This window comes from Cnephaeus nilssonii, assembly GCF_951640355.1.
Source record: "Cnephaeus nilssonii genome assembly, chromosome: 2".
NCBI lineage: Eukaryota > Metazoa > Chordata > Mammalia > Chiroptera > Vespertilionidae > Cnephaeus > Cnephaeus nilssonii.
This window is the reverse complement of record NC_137073.1, coordinates 108111166-108124648: the sequence shown is the minus strand read 5'-3', so window position 1 is coordinate 108124648 and position 13483 is coordinate 108111166.

Sequence of the window (13483 nt, the reverse complement as noted above, 5' to 3'; positions counted from 1 at the left end):
CTGCTGGCCATGCCTGCTCGGGGATTAGAGGAGCCGGTGCAAACCTTTCAGCTACTGTCCCTTCCTTTCCTTCTTCAACAAGAGCTTGGTCCTTCCTCCCCGAATTCTTGAACACTCTTGGAAGACTCAGACAGAGAGACGCAATGTTTAGGATCAAGTGTAAGATTCCCCAGAATTTTCCTCAAGAATAGACAAAACCCAGGGCCTAAAACCCTCCTCACTGCCAACTGGGATCCATGAGGAAGGTAAATGGGGAGGGGGCAGGGAGGAATCAGCTCCTAAAATGACAGAGGAAAGAGTGCCTGACCAACTTTTTTATTTTTTAAATATATTTTTATTGATTTCAGAAAGGAAGAGGGAGAGAGAGAAACATCAATGATGAGAGAGAATCATTGATTGGCTGCCTCCTGTACATTCCCTCTCTGGGGATCGAGCCCACAACCCAGGGATCAAACCTGGGACCCTTCAGTCCACAGGCCAACACTATCCACTGAGCCAAACTAGCTAGGGCCTGACCAACTTCTGAGCAGTGGGAGCTAAAAGCTTCTCTCTGCATCCCCGTCTCCCACAGCCAGCGCGGGCCATGCGTTAGCCTGCAGCGCCACCTAGCAGAGCCAGAGGGCACTGGAGGAAAACCCGCTGGAGGTTTTGGTTTCTGTTTTTGTTTCTTCCACAACCAGAAAAGGGGGTTTCCATTCCATTCACAGAGTTCTGGGAAGTGGGATTTGTGTAAAACCCTCTAGCACCTGATGGAAAACATGTATTAGCGTCTAATGAGAAAACGTGGCCCACAGGCAATAGCGATCAAAACGCAGGAGGACAGGACTGCAGCTCTCCACGCTGGCATTTCTCCCGGCCACAGCTGGGGCTGCAGTTTTGCTTCAAGAATAACCTGATTTTGCCTCAAGTTACAGATTTTGTCGATTTTGAAACTGACAGAGAATGACCCTTTCGCCTTTCCTTTGCCCCGTCCCCTTTTCTCTCCCAGGCAGAGTTACGTCTGGAGGATGCCAGGAAGCCTGACGGACCAGCGGCCCACCAGGGGCCGGGTCTATAGGCAACCTGGGGAGACTGCAGTCACGGGCATTCTGCTGGCTTCGTGATATTGCTGTCCCCCTCTGGGTTCAGCAAAGTGAGCTGGGGCTTCCCCTGCTCCCACAAACCCAGCCCCAGGAGGTAACACCTGCCATGGCTGCGGAAGCTGCAGCTGAGCAAGAACCAGGTGCAACCTCCCCATCAGAAACATGGCCCTCCCCATCAGGGACCTCACATCACCCTCCCCATCAGGGACACCACATCACCCTCCCCATCAGGGACCTCACATCACCCTCCCCATCAGGGACACCACATCACCCTCCCCATCAGGGACATGGCCCTCCCCATCATGGACACCACATCACCTTCCCCATCAGGGACATGGCCCTTCCCATCAGGGACATGGCCCTCCCCATCAGGGACCTCACATCGCCCTCCCCATCAGGGACATGGCCCTTCCCATCAGGGACATGGCCCTCCCCATCAGGGATATCACTCTCCCCATCAGGGACACGGCCCTCCCCATCAGGGACATCGCCCTTCCCATCAGGGACATGGCCCTCCCCATCAGGGACACCACATCACCCTTCCCATCAGGGACATGGCCCTCCCCATCAGGGACCTCACATCGCCCTCCCCATCAGGGACATGGCCCTCCCCATCACGGACACCAACCTCACTCACCATCATGGACACGGCCCCGCCCAGGCTGAAGCAGCCCTTCCCACACATATGGACAAAGCTCTGAGGAAAACAGAGACTCAGGATGCATCTAAGCTTCAGGAAAAAGCTGGTTTTTTGTTAATCCTCACCCGATGTTTTTCCATTGATTTTAGAGAGAGTGGGAGGGGGAGAGACAGAGAGAGACACATCGATGTGAGAGAGGTACATCAATTGGTTGCCTCCTACATGAGCCCCAACCAGGGCTGGGGATCCAGCCTGCACCTAGGTCTGAGGCACGTGCCCTGGCTAGGGCAGCAAAAGCTGTTTTGAAGACCACGTTGGGAAGAGACAGTCTTTGCCTATAAAGGGTCAGGAGCGTGTGGAGGTTGTGCACGTGGACTCTGGAGCCAAAAGCCTGGGTCCACGTTTGCTGCTCTGTCACTTAAGCTCCGCCTAAGCTCTCTATTCAGTGAGGATAAGTCTAGCCCCATGGTCGGCAAACTGCGGCTCGTGAGCCACATTCGGCTCTTTGGCCCCTTGAGTGTGGCTCTTCCACAAAATACCACGGCCTGAGCAAGTCTATTTTGAAGAAGTGGCATTAGAAGAAGTTTAAGTTTAAAAAATTTGGCTCTCAAAAGAAATTTCAGCGGAAACCAGTTTGGCTCAGTGGATAGAGCATCGGCCTGCGGACTGAAAGGTTCCAGGTTTGATTCCGGTCAAGGGCATGTACCTTGGTTGTGGGCACATCCCTGGTGGGGGGTGTGCAGGAGACAGCTGGTCGATGTTTCTCTCTCATTGATGTTTCTAGCTCTCTGTCCCTCTCTCTTCCTCTGTAAAAAAAAATCAATAAAATATATTTTTTTAAAAAAGAAATTTTAATCGTTGGACTGTTGATATTTGGCTCTGTTGACTAATGAGTTTGCCGACCACTGTTCTAGCCTATTCCACAGGGTTTTGGTGAATGTTAAATGAGAGAAACCATATCAAGTGCTTAGGGTAAGGCCTGGCACGTAGAGTTTGATTACCCTGGCATTTAAAGGAACAAACCCGAGCTTCCTTGTTCGCTAATAAACTAGCCGCCATTGTCCTGCTCCCGACCCGAGGCAGTCTTCATTCCTAACACAGCAAGCTGTGCCCAGGGAGCCAGGCACAGGGCAGACTTTCGGATCTCCCCACACTGTCAGCAGGAATGGGAGGAGGCAGACAACTTTCCAAACTTTAAGCACGCCCAAAAGCTTAAAGACCATTGATCTAAATGCTGCTCAGCTGATGCCATCTGCGGATTGACAACGGGGTTGCTTGTTTTCACCTGCTATTCTGACAGCTCTCAACAGTACAACGACTGAAATTTCTTTTGAGAGCCAAATTTTTTAAACTTAAACTACGTAGGTAGTTACATTGTTATTAACTTAATTAGGGTCCTCCTAAGCTGGCCTTTGCTAAAAATTCAAGGGGCCAAAGAGCCGCATGTGGCTCGCGAGCCGCAGTTTGCCGACCACTGCCCCAGGCCACCTCAGGCTGAGCCTTCCCAGCCGGCCCTATGGCAGCAAGGCCTCCCCTCATGTTTCAGGTATTCGATAGTAGATTGTAAGTTTCTCGAGTGCAGGGAGCCTGCCTGGCCGCTCTGTGCCCCCAAACAACCATAAACTCCTGTAATTTGGGGTTAAACATGGAGACAATTTGGAGAGGGATGTCTTTTCTGGGTCACATGAATGTGACTGAGAGTCGGATATTATTAGTCAACTGGATTGACACTATAGCCAAATGAGAACACGTCTTCACTTCTGGCGCATCTCTTAAGGGTCAGCCTGTGTCTATTGTCACTGACTGGGCCATTATTGTCTTCAGTCAATGCCTCACTAGAATCAAATTACAGAACAGCATTAGGAATGGCCTCCTTCCTAGGAAGTGGCACCCGGGTGTCTTTTCCCGCAAGGTGAGTGCCTTCAGTGTTTACCAGAAAGCCTTCAACGCGGTGAGTAATGCCGATGAAACAGCGCTTTATCTTTAGAAGACATGGGTACACACCAACACACGAGACCTTTAAAGGTGAAGCCATAGTGCAATACATCCCTGAACTTCGCTGACAAGATAAATGAGGTTGTGCCCAGGCCTCGGGGTGGAAAAGATGGCTTGAGGAGTTTCATACTCTAGTACTTCTAGGCCTTTTTTATTCAGTCCTAACTGAGCTGCAATATATATATATATATTATAAAATAGCAATTTAATTTAAGAGCAAAGTAATCTATACTCTATTTTTTCTCATCCTGCAGCCATAGTGCAGCATCACACTCTCATCTGAATTGAGTCAACAGTCCTTGACCAACAATTCTTAACTCTACAGATGGGAAGCCATGAATAGATATAAAAGGCTCCCTTGGCTGCTATATTATACAGCTTTTGCCTCCAGGTCTAAATGCAATGTTTTTTCCTAGGCATACCCAGAAACACAGTCTTCATTGGTTTATAGTGATGTGCTTATGTCATAGCAATGGCAATATCTTAGGGAACAGCTCTTTATTTTTTTGTTAATCCTCATCCGAGGATATTTTTTCCATTGATTTTTAGAGAAAATGGAAAGGAGGGAGAGAGAGAGAAACATCAATGTGAGAGAGACACACATTGATTGGTTACCTCTCGCATGAGCCCCGACCAGGGCCAGGGATCAAACTGCAGCCTAGGTACATGCCCTTGATCAGGAATTGAATTCAAGACCCTTTGTTTCATGAGCTGATGCTCTAACCACTGATCATCCCAGCCAGGGCGGGAACAGCTCTTTAAGTAAGAACTCTGGTCATGGCGATTGGACTGTAGGCTCTCCTTCCATGTTGTTATCAGATACTGTTATACTGGAGCTGGGGGGAGGGGGTGGACAATGCCTTCAAGCACCTCCATACCAAACCAACTCCCTGCCTCTGATATGTACCAATGATCTAATGAAGAATAATGCTGCACTAATGATCTATTGCTCTGCAAAATGTGATCAAGTATATATGCACACACACATGAAGATACATGACTTTGTGAATTCAATATAATTCCAATAAAATTCTCTGGGCTTTGGAGAAACTTGGCAAGCTGATTCCAAAATGTATATGAAAGAGCAAAGGACAAAAAACAGACAAGACATTCAAAAAGAAGAACCATATGGGAGAAGTTACTTCCCAGATACTAAGTGATTCTAGGGATAAAGCAATTAGGATAGCGTGGGATTGGTGAGAACACATATAGATGGACCAGTGCAGCAGAATATAGAGCCCAGAAACAGGTCTATACATGCACAGAAATCTAACTGGTTTTTTCTAGAGCTGACTTTGCAGATGCCTGGGGGAAATAATCATTTTTTCCCCAATATATGGGTATGAAGAAAAAGAATTACCCAAATATTTAAAAAATAAAATTGAACCCTTCCCATCACACATAAAAGCAATTTTTACTGTATTAAAAACTTAAATGTAAAAGCAGAATTACAAAATGTATTAAAGATTAACAAGGGAAATGATTTTTCTGGTTTATAAAGATTTCTTTGAAAAAATATTTTCTATAAATAAAATTATTCTTAAAATGAGATAAACTATATTATTTATGTTCTTTAAAAGGCACCATAATGAAAGAAAAAAGTAAGTTAGAAACTGGGAGAAGTTATTTGCAACACAAAGAATTAATCTCCAGAATATATGAAGAAGTCCAATAAATCAATAAAAGACAATCCAACTGATAAATGGGCAAAAGTGGTAAAAGTGTATTTCACAGGAAAAGAGAAAGAAATGAACAAATATACATGAAAAATGCTCAATCTTATTAGAACACTAGTGGCCTGGTGCATGAAATTTGTGCACGGGAGAGGGGGGTGTCCCTCAGCCTGGCCTGCACCTTCTGCAACCTGGGACCTCTCAGGGGATGTCCAACTGCCGGACATCCCTCTCACAATCCGGGACTGCTGGCTCCTAACCGCTCACCTGCCTGCCTGCCTGATTGCCCCTAACCACTCTGCCTGCCAGCCTACTTGCTCCCAACTCCCCCCCCCCTGCCGGCCTGCTCACCCCCAACAGCCCCCCGCCAGCCTGATCACCCCCAACTGCCCTCCCCTCCTGGTCTGATCGCCCCTAACCACCTATGCCTTGGCCCCGCCACCATGGCTTTGTCCAGAAGGACATCCAGAAGGTTTCCTGGTCTAATTAGCATATTACCCTTTTATTAGTATAGATTAAAAAAACCATACAAATGAAAACCACAGTAATCAGATACCATTTTATACTTAAACACACAAGAAGTAAGAATCCTGATAATACCAAATGTTACTGAAAATTCACAGTGATAGTTATACCACTTTGCAAAATAACTTGGCATTAGTAAGTTATAAAAGTAGCTAAACTTTCTGACCCAGAATTTCCACCCCAAGGTCTGTAGAAACACTCTTGCACGTGTGCTAAGAGACACATAGAAGGATGTTTATAGCAGCACTGTATTTAAAATAATTTAGACCAGACCAAGTGTTATTAAACAATAGAATAAATAAATAAATTGTGGTATTTTCACAAGGAATACATCAATGAACAAATAGAAAAGATACACATAGCAGATGGAATTCGGAAAGGAAATACTGTTTTAAAAAAGCAAGTAGTGGAAGAATATATGTAGAATGATTTCATTTATATAACATGCAAGAACATGCAGAACTAAACAATATATTCTTTGGGGATATAAAATTACAAGGTAGAGCTATAAAGAAAAGGAAAGGGATGATGGGAAGAAAAATGCAGGCAGTAGTTATTTCTGCTTGGGAGGAGGAGGGGAAGAGGAGGGGAGGAGGAGGGAAGGATGGCTTTGAAGACCTTCAGAATAAGGGCCATGCTCTTTGCTAAAGTGGGTTGTCAATAATGGATCTTTGTTGTGCTCTTTTTATTAAAGTTCCTTCCATTTTACTAGATTTCATTAGTTTTTAGATATATTTTTATTGAATTGAGAGAGAGGAAGGGAGAGGGAGAGAGAAATATCAATGATGAGAATCATTGATTGGCTGCCTCCTGCATGCCCCCTACTAGGGATCAAGCCCAAAACCCGGGCATGTGCCCTGACCTGGAATCCAACTGTGACCTCCTGGTTCATGGGTCGATGCTCAACCACTGAGCCACACAGGCTGCGCAAATTTCACTAGTTTTTATATGTACTGTGTGTGTGTAGTTCTATCAAGTTTCATCTCATGTATAGATTCATGCAATCACCACCACAATCAAGATACAAAGCTGGAATAGTTTGAGTATAGGTGTTAGTTCACAGAAATATATTAAAAAGAGCATACTCCGTGACCAAGTGGGATTTATTCCAGGGATGCAAGGCTGGTACCATATTCGCAAATCAGTAAACATGATGCATCACATAAACAAAATGAAAGACAAAAATCACATGATTATATCAGTAGATAGAGAAAAAGCATTTGACAAAATCCAACACTCATTTTTTATAAAAACTCTCAGTGAAGTGGAACTAGAGGGAGCATATCTCAACATGATAAAGGCCATATATGACAAATTTACAGCAAACATCATACTCAATGGGCAAAAACTAAAACCATTTCCCCTAAGAACAGGAACAAGACAGGAATGTCCGCTCTCACCACTCTTACTCAACACTAGAGGCCTGATGCACGAAATTTGTGCAAGAGTAGGCCTTCCTTTCCCCAGCTGCTGGCATTGGCTTCCCTCTGGCACCCAGGTCCTGGGCTTCCCTCACAGCCCCAGCTTCATCCAGAAGGTCATCCGGTCTAATTAGCATATTACACTTTTATTATTATAGATAGTACTGGAAGTCCTAGCCATAGCGATCAGACAAGAAGAAGAAATAAAAGGCATCCAAACTGGAAAGAGGAAATAAAACTCTCATCATTCACAGATGACATGATATTGTACATAGAAAACCCTAGAGACTCCACCAAAAAAAACTACTAGATTTAAAAGATGAATTTGGCAATGTAGCAGGGTACAAAATCCCAAAAATCAATGGCTTTTTTATACACCAATAAAGAATTCTCAGAAAGAGAAACTAAACAAACAATCCCATTTACCACTGCAACAAAAAAATTAAGATACTTAAGGAATAAATTTAACCAAGGAGGTAAAAAACTTGTACTCAGAAAACTACAGGATGTTGAAAAGAGACAGAGGAAGATATAAACAAGTGGAAGAATATACCATGTTCATGGATTGTTAGAATTAACATAATTAAAATTTCCATACTACCCAAGGCAATTTATAGATTCAATGTAATCTCTATTAAAATATCAACAGCATATTTCACAGATCAAGAGCAAAAGCTCCAAAAATTTATATGAAACCAAAAAAGACCCTGAATAGCTGCAACAATCTTAAGAAGAACAAAGCTGGAGGAGTCACAATACCAGATATCAAGTTATACTACAAATTCACCATAATCAAAACATCCTCATACTAGCACAGAACAGAGATCCCAGAAATCAACCCAAGCCATTATGCTCAGTTAATATTTGACAAAGGAGGCAAGAGCATACAATGGAGTCTAGACAGTCTCTTCAATAAATGGTGTTGGGAAAATTGGACAGATACATGCAAAAAAAAAATGAAACTAGACCACCAACTTACGCCATACACAAGAATAAACTCAAAATAAATAAAAGGCTTAAATGTAGTAAGTATGGAAACCATAAAAATCCTAGAAGAAACCATAGGCAGCAAAATCTCAGACATCTCTCGTAGCAATATGTTTACAGATACATCTCCTGAACTAGGGCAAAGGAAACTAAGGAGAAAATAAACAAATGGGACTACATCAAAATAAAAGGTTTCATGTCAGAGAAAGACAAGTATCACATGATCGCACTCATATATGGAATTTAAGTAACAAAATAAATTGATGATCGGAGTGGATCCAGAGACAAGGAAGCATGGAACAGAGTGCGGAATATGGGAGGGAAGGCGGGGGAGGGTGTGTGGGTGGGAGGTGCTCAACCAAAGTCCTTGTATGCATATATGCAGAACCCATGGACACAGACAATAGGGTGATGAAGGCCTGGGGTGGGGGGCAGGGGCAGGCTGGAGGGGTCAATGGGGAAAAAAGGGGACATATGTAATACTGTCATCAGGACACCCCCCATTTATCTAATACAATAAAGATTTTTAAAAATATATAAATAAATAAAAACTAAAAAAAATAAAAAGATACAAAGCTGTTCTATCTCCACAAAGAAGCCTGATAGTCACACTCTCCCCAATCCGTAACCCCTGGCAACCATTTGTTTGTTTTTATCACTATAGTTTTGTTACCCTATACATATTTTTAATGTTCTTTTGCATTTATTTAATTTTTTGTTTACTCAGTTTCAGAAGGAAAAATGCTTAATACATATAACGGTAATTCCCATCATCAATCATGAGCCCACAGCCGGGGGGGGGGGGGCGGGGGGGGGAATATGCCCACACTTGCTTAACTGCAGGCACTTCACGTCCCCCCCAACTCACATTGCTCACCCCTTCCTACCAGACCGAGGGGAGTGATGTACCTTTCTGCTCTTTAGAGGGTCATCTTAGAATCAGAAGACCGCCCTGCCTTCCCCAACCTGCCCCTCCCCTTGATCTCCAGCACTGCATCGGGTAACAACTTAGGGCAGGCTCTGTTTCAGACCTGCAGCTAGCCCAGCATGGGGGAAGCTTGCCAAACACATCAGCACAGATGGAGAAATGCCAGATACACAGCCATGTGATCTTGCCCAACAGCCTAACACCTGAGGCGTGCTTTACCGGCCCCATCCCTTGCCCAGGCGGGCTGGCTCCCCTGAAGCAGAGGCCCTGGCCGATTCGACGACTCAGTTCTGGCTGCTCCACACAGAACCAGTTTATTTGGAAACGAAAGGCTCTAGTCCACCTGAACCCCAGTCTCACTGCCTGCCTCTCCTAGAACCTACCCCACTGTTCTCAAATGCGCCCCCTTTCCTCCATCCAGCCTCCTGGGGATAAAGCCTTCCCCCACTCTATTTTTTATTTAAAAACAAGCAAAGCTGTTCCTCATTGGGCTCTTATAATTCTCCTTGATCTTTCAAACCTGGTTCAAAACAGCCTCCGTCCCCCTCCTGCCTTCCCACCCCCTCCCCACCCCCCACCCAGCTCTCCTTTTCCTAGTTTGGTGTGTTTTGTTTCGCTTCCACTTTGAAGTGCTCAACCAGACATGCACAGGCAGACCCTGTTTGGGCCACAATTGGTTCTTGGAATCTTCCTCACAGAGGGGATCGTGTTTCCTCCCAAGAGCAATGCCATAACTGGAGGCTGCCTTCCTGAAGGAAGGCCGGTCAGAGAGATTAGTGTGCTCCTTAGGATACGCTCATGGGATCTGAAATGTAGGTTGTGGACAAATAAGCCTGGGAGCCCCTGGATGTAACCAAGTTAATCCCCTACCCCTGCCCCTGCAAGGATGCTCAGATCTTGTCGGGGTGACCCACAGACCTTTTCAGGGGAGAAAGGGAGGCTTCTGCTGGCAGGAGACTTGAGTGTATCACCGCCACCAAATTAAAGCACGTATGTGACAACCATGTACCTTTTCATCATTATTACATTTATTGGGTGGCCGTCACAATGCGCTCCATTTTTACTCACGTTTCTTCCACAAGCATCGATCTCAAGAGCACTCCCCAATAAATGAGTTCCAAACAACTCAACCTGTGATGAGTCAGACAGTTCTCTAGATCTCCTTATAAGAAAGCCCTTCCCTTCCATATATATGGAGATTCGAGAGCTAGAGAGAGAGAGAGAGACTTTAAGGAATTGACTCACGATTGTGGGAGATGGCAAATCTGGAATCTGTAGGGGAAAGCAACAGGTTGGAGATTTAGTTAAGCGTTGATACGTTGCAGCCTTGAGTATAAAATTCAGGCAGAAGTTCTATGTTGCTGTCTAGAGGCAGCCGTTCCTTCTTCTTGGGAGACCTCAGTCTTTATTTTGAGAAAGCCCTCAAATGATTGACTAGGGCTTACTCCCTTTTTCTTCGTTATTCAAAGTCTACTGGTTTAAATGCTAATTAGATCTGAAAGATGCCTTCACAGCAACATCTAGAGTGGATTTGACCTAGCCACGCTGACACGCAAAATTAAATTAATTTGCTTGGACTATACACTCAGTAGAGAATGGTGAGGAATGGTGAGAAAAGCAAACAGTCAATAACCAGCTCCGAATATGCATTACTTTTTCTCTTTTTTTAATGTCAACAAAACGTCACTGCCACCAATCCAAAGTGAACAGAAGTTTCTAATCTGGGGCGCAGTACATGAATAAATTTTATTCAAATAAATAATTTACAAACCTGAGAAACAGCCTCTGGTGGAAACCTAAAGCGAACAGGAGATGAAGGGGAGGCTGGCTTATACAAAGTGCCCATGTTGGTCCCTGATTGGTCCATTTTTCACAGCCTGTTTGGTCCAAATAACACTGTTCTGATTGGTTAAAATCTCAAGCTCTGATTGGTTAGTAACGGTGCAAATGAGGATATAGTTGAGAAGCTCTATTCTCAACTATAGGGCAGATCTCAGCCAATTGGTCAAAATAGGATTCCAGGAACTCCTTTATTAGGTTGGGCTCAGGCCGCAGGAACCCAGTGCAGGAGGCTTAGCAGCTCAGTCTGCAGCTTTTCCCTGGAATGCTGGGTGTGTGAGAGGCCTCTGTAAACAATGGCTGCTGGGTTCCGATCATGAATTTGGGCCGTTAACCACAATGATTCCTTTTTCTCAGGTATATTCCTTCTCCGGTTCAACAATACACAAATAGCAATCTGTTATAAACAGCATTTTATACCTTACTTTATTCACGTTTTATAGCTTGGAGATGTTTTCATATTAGTATATGGTTTCCTCATTCTTCTTTTCTGACGTATAGTATTCCATGTTGTGGTTGTGCAACAGTCTATTTAACCAGTTCACTGCTTAGAAGCATTTATAGTTTTCCCTGGGCTTTTGCAATTACAAACAGTGCTGCAGCAGATACTACTGAAATACATCACTTGCCTCTGTGCAGGGATGATAAATTCCCCAAAGTATAATCACTGGGGAAATTAGTAGAAACATACTGTCAAATTGCACTTTGTAGGGTCTCATCAATTTATACTCTTTTTTAAAATTATATTATTATTGATTTCAGAGAGTCAGAGGGGGGAGGGAGAGAGAGAGAGAGAGAGAGAGATGATGATGATGAGAGAGAATCATTGATCAGCTGCCTCCTGCAAGTCCAACACTGGGGATCAAGCCCACGACCTGGGTATGTGCCCTGATGGGGAATTGAACCATGACCTCCTGGTTCATAGGTCGATGCTCACCTACTGAGCCACACCATCTGGGCTCAATTTATACTCTTAATCAAAATATATGGCCTGTGTCCAATATAAAATGTTATTGAACTTTTGGATCTGTCAATTGTCTAACTAAAACATTTCTACATTTTAACTCATATAAATCTGAAGTTATTACATCAAAGATTTTAACAAGAGATCTTGAAATAAGTATCTGTAGAATGGGATGCCAATACATCAAAATCTTGTGAGATTTTTCTGAGAATCACTGCAAGTAAGATGCTTAGCATAATGTCTGACACGTGGTAAATATTTAATAATTATTTGCTTGTTGGATATTTGATGCCCAGAAGAAACCAATTATGGTGATTTTGTCCTCCAAAATGAAGAAATGGGCATGGCTCTATAGAAAAATCAAGTAAAGAAAAACTGTAGGCTTACTGAGAGAATATCTTCTAGGTGTTTTTACATAAAACATACAATGGATATCATTTTGCATATTATTTTCATGTAAATAATATACAATATATAATTAAAATATCGCCAGTGCCCTAGCCCTGGGTCAACCCTTGTTTGGGCCTTAGCTCTCTCTTTTGGGGTTAGTGTCAGGGACAGTGTGAAGATCAGTGTTTCCAGGGGGTTGGGGTGAAGATGAGGATTTTTAGGGGAATAAAAATACTCCATATGATACTACAATGGTGGATACATGTCATTATACATCTGTCCAAACTCATAGAATGCATAACACCAAGAAGGAGCCCTATTGTACACTATGGACTCCAGGTGATTATGATGCATCAGTGTAGGTTCATCAGCTATAACAAATGTACCACTCTGCGGGGTGGGGGTGGAGATGGTAATGGGGGAGGCTATGCATGTGTGGGGACAGGGAGTGTATGGGAAATCTCTGTATTTTCCTCTATTTTGCTGCTCTATAAAAAAAATAAGTCTTAAAAAATTACCGAAGGGATTTAGCTGTTGTCAGGCAGCCCTTTCCCCTCCCCATCCCACCCTCCTTGGAACAAAGGAGAAGCCATCAGCACAGCTCGCACTCTTGTGTCCAATCCAGGAGGTGTGGAGCCCTTCTCACAGCGACCTGCCTGAGGGTGGAGGCTGGTGAGAGGAGCCCCAGGAGCTCCTACAAGTGGCAGGACTGGAAGTCACCCCTGGAAACGGGGCCACAGACCTTGCCGTCCTCCGCTGACATCCTGGGCATCACTGGGGGGAGTAGCTGGGGGCTCCTTTGCGTCTGTTTACATTTTAAAAAAGGATTGGCCCAAGCTTCCTCTTTCTCTGATCACTGAAATGATTTTCCATGGAAAGTCTGGCCTGGTTCTGACATTCCCATTATAAAGGAACATTTTCCACTGACAGTGCCTAAGACAGTGATTTTCAACCTTTTGCATCTCATGGCACACAAACTACATAAAATTCTATGGCACACCTGTCAACTTCTTCATAATTTCTGAGCAGCTACTGCAAT